The sequence below is a fragment of the Orcinus orca genome, chromosome 6 (genome assembly GCF_937001465.1).
Source record: "Orcinus orca chromosome 6, mOrcOrc1.1, whole genome shotgun sequence".
In the NCBI taxonomy this organism is placed as follows: Eukaryota; Metazoa; Chordata; class Mammalia; order Artiodactyla; family Delphinidae; genus Orcinus; species Orcinus orca.
Window position 1 is genome coordinate 36,039,334 of NC_064564.1, and position 4,622 is coordinate 36,043,955.

Here is a 4,622-nt window from a genome sequence, read left to right on the forward strand (position 1 = left end):
CTCTGGGAAGGTGAGTTTCTTGCAGAGGACAAAGGAGAGTCACTGAACCATTGCTCAAAAACATTTGAGTCACATGATGAAGGAGCCAGGAGGAAATCTACCCCTTAGAAGCAGAGACTAACTTACCAATTGCCAATGTCATTCAGACCACCCTCACAGGAAGTGCAACAGAGAAGGTAACCAGGGGTATGACCAGAGACAAAAAGCAATTGTATCTTTTCAGAAAAGGTTGTGGTTATTTCAGGGATGACAATCAACCAGTGATCACTGACGATAACGATAATTACCAATTTCTAAATATCCACTTTGTGCCAAGAACTACACCAGATATTCTGATGTTGTCTCTAACCCATGCCTCCCCAACACCAACCCTAAAAGAAGGATATTTCCTCCCTCCCTCCCACCTCTATCTCTTCCAGTTTCTCTTTCTCCCTCTCCTTTCTTTCTTTCTTCTTTCCTCCTGTCCTCCTTCCTTTCTTTCTGTTCCTTTCTTCTTTCTTTGTTTCTTTCACAGGTGAGACTACCAAGACTCTAGGAGGCTGGGTTATTCGATCAACGTCACAGCTTCACCATAACAGAGCTGTGACTTAAGCCCAGATGTGTCTGATTCCAAACCCCATATCCTCCCATGTATTCCTTGGAAGATATAAAGCTTCTAAAAATATGCACAGATGTCTGGAAAATGCTTTTAAGAAGATGGACATCCAAGCATAGGCCTTTCTAAGATAGAAAGTTAGAGAAATTCTTAAATGGCTAAGTATAAAAACACAAATTACTGGCTTTTCTGCATTTGAAGTTTTAGGTAATGCATTACAATAGTTATTGAGAACTTATTGAAACAACTAAACTTAAAAAAATGGCATTTTCTCTTCTTTTATGGACCACTTACAAATTCACCCCCCCACAAAATAGTTGTTGAACAGACGCTATGTGTGTGTTTTCTTATAATAACTGATTGTGGTCTTGCATCTGGAATATTCTGAGTTGAACCACCAACAATGTATTCGAAAAAGAAGTAGTCATTTCTGAAAGAATTATAGCCACACGAGGATCATTTGGCTGGGAATTTCATCCCTTGCCTTCATGGATTTGACTAGGAGGCCCAACCCAGGACTGTACAAATACGGATCTGTTTTAAAGTTTCCGGTTACTACTGGCCATTTTTCTTTGTTGGACCACCATCTACAGGGTAGTGGGAAGCTCGATAGCTCAGAGAGAGCTGGTCACTCTTTAGTCATATATATAGTAAAACGTAGTGAAATTTAAATCCTGAGACTCAGAGCTTCCTTCCACATAGCACTGAGGAGACTTGAAAGCAGCTCCTAGGCCCTACGGGAGGCAGAGAAGGGTAAGGCCTCTCCCTCTCTCTCCTTCCCTCCCTCTGCACCTTCTTCCTTCTCTCTCAACTCAGCACTCCCTCCGCACTGGCCCCACCCAGAGAGAAGAGCAGAGAGCATCTGCTTCTCTTCTTTATCTCCTGGGGACCTCTCCTTCCTCCCTACCCTTTACTTTGTTTGTCCCAAGCAGTACCTGGATCTCCTTCCTAAAACTGAATGGAGGAATATGTTGCAGGGGAGGAAAACACATAAACAAAACAAAGCAGAATACCCAGAAGGAAAACCCACTGGAAGGTATTTCAAAACCACAGTGCCCATTACACTTATTTTTTCCACAATCTTCCCTCTTCCTCTTGAATTTAAGGAGCACGTCTGTGTTTTTCACCACTCTCCCCGGCACAGTGCCTAGCTTCAAGCAGGCACTCAATGAACGTTTGTTGAAAGAATGAAAATCAGTGTGAAATACCAGTATGGTCTCGGGTCTTGAAGAAAGTGTACGATTAGGAGAAAAAGGTAAATGAACAGGGCAGAGCTTCCTGCCTTCAATGAGAAAGGACTGAGCACCAACGATGCACCAGACATTGCTGCTTGGGTTCAGTTAGACACAGTGAAGAATCAGGAATGTTTTCTGCCCTGAGTTGCTCAAACATTGGTGGGATAGGCAATGTAATGGATCACAGTTGTTTTGTTTTGTTTTTTTTAACTTGCCAAAATCCTGACATAGAGATAAGATGTTATAATGTTGTAATAAAAATAATGAGATGGGTACTTTCAGGTACTGGATTTTGTGAGCGAGAGTAGAAATTCTATCAGTTACCTGGGAAATTCAGAGAGGACATCTCCTCCCTAGTCACACTGAAGGTGAGGAAAGCCATGGGTGGTGTTGTCTTCAGCATCCACATGTCAGGAACTCACGTGGCATGTAGTTTTCTTCACCTGTAAAGTTCTACCTAATAGCTGGGCTTGCATCAATTTGCAAGGTAGCTATCAAATTATCGAAGTGCTGTGCACATTCAGAAACATTGCAAAAGACAATATACGATTTTTTCAGTATTGGGTAATGAGTGGTGATAATTCTCATTGGAAATTTTTGATTTTTTTCAGAGACTTAAAGTTGAAATTAGTGAAATCAAGTAGTTTTGCTTTGATGCTCTGCTCACTCTATACAAAAATGGACATTCTGTTGGGGAAGAAATAAGTGGCATAACTAGAAATATCTTCTGCTTGACCAAATTTTATACCTCGTGGGAACTGCTACAACAGCTTCCAATCTGACAGAAAACTTGGATTCTAAATGGTTTTTCTGCTTGAAGATACAGCGACAAATGGAAATCACACAAAACTTAGGCCTCAGAATATAAAGAAGAATCTGTAGACCAATGACGCTCCGTATAGTAGCTACTACTCACCTGTGGCTACTGAGTACCTGAAGCGTGTCCAGCCCAAACAGAGATGTACTGTAGGTGCAAAACACACCATGCATTTCAAAGACGTAATTCTGCCAAAAAGGCAAAATATCTCATTACTAACTTTCAATATTTATTACATGTTAAAATAATAATATTTTGATTATATTGGGTTCAATAAATATATCACTAAATTAATTTTACCTGTTTTTCCTTTTTAAAATATGGCTACTAGAAAATTTAAAGTTACATATGTAGCTTTGCACCATTATCTATTTTTTTGCGCTACTTTAGACTGTAATGTTTGGAACACTCTCTTTTCTTTTTTCTTTTTTTTTTAACAGGAATTGGGAAAGTTGTCTGTTAAGAGCAACTGACCTGCTTTAAAAGAAAATCATAATCACGTGGGACTAGAAAAGACACAATTCCGTTCTCTTCTGTTTTGTTTGGTAAGAGAAAGATATCTGAAACGTCATGCTCAACTGATTTCTTTTTTTTGTAGTACGTGGGCCTCTCACTGTTGTGGTCTCTCCTGTTGCGGAGCACAGGCTTCCGGACGCGCAGGCTCAGTGGCCATGGCTCACGGGCCCAGCCACTCCGCGGCATGTGGGATCCTCCCGGACCGGGGCACGAACCCGTGTCCCCTGCATCGGCAGGCGGACTCTCAACCACTGTGCCACCAGGGAAGCCCTCAACTGATTTTAAAATTAAAAACAGGGAGCATAAATATCTTTTCCAAAAAATTGAATAAAGACTCAAAATCTACTTCAATTCATGCAATGGCTGATTAAGGGAAGAGAGAGAAGGAGAGAGACAGGAAGGGCGATGAGGGGGCAGGCTGTGGAGGAGGAAGAGCCTGGTCTTCCCTCTGAGTATTCTATACTCATATTTCCAAAAAATCTTGAAGGAGAAAAGATATGCATATGAGACAAACAAATATCTTCTCGGCCCATAAGTCAATTATCCATGCTAATTATGGTTATTCAGATGAATTACCCCAAATGACATACATTGAGAGAACCAAAGTCTACACAGGCTTTGCCCTGTGTTGTGCTTTTACTTCCAGGAATAACAGAAGCCTCTTCCTTTGATCACAGTGGATTCCTCCAGTCTGGACACAGAGTGGCTGGGTCCATTCACCTTTCCCGCAGCACAGCAGGTTTGATCTGAGAGCCTCTCTAGCTCCAGGGACTCCCCCAGAGGCAGGCACAATAGAAATGGACTGCCAGCCCACCCCTCCTCGCTGCCTCTGCCCAGGGAAGAGGGCCTAAGGACTTGCCAGGTTTCAGTTCCCTCTGCCAGGGAAGCCCCTGGCACCCAGCCTTGGGAAGAGGTCTCCTTAGACTTGAGGGCGCTCACACATGAGCTCAGAGCGAAAGAGGGAAGGCAGGGGTCTCTGGCTTCAGGCTTTCTTCTCCATCTGCAGGCCCAGCAGTGGGGTCAGGGGCGATGCCGAGAGCTGGGCAGTTGCTGCCCGCTCTCTCTTGGTGTCCCCTTTGCCGGAGATTGCCAGCCCGTGGCCCTATTGCTACAGTGTCCAAAAGCAATTCATAAAAGCTCTGGTCAGAGGTCCTGGGCCATGGTTTCCACTACAGAGGCGAGGAAGTGAATTATAAGACATCCACTTAATTTCAACACTGTTATTGCTGCTGTATATAAACAATGCTTTAATTTTTTGTATCCTACAAGCAAACTAAAACAAACAACCACTCAAACAAATAAACAAGGAAATCATTGACTTTTGAGAGGAAATTGATCCACGTGGTTTTACGTTGGTTCAAACTTCACTTTCCACAGATGAGAAATCTGCTGCAGTAACCAAGGTGTGAGTGACTTTCCCAAGCCACGTGGCCAGCTGGAATGTTCTTCCTGCTGCTCC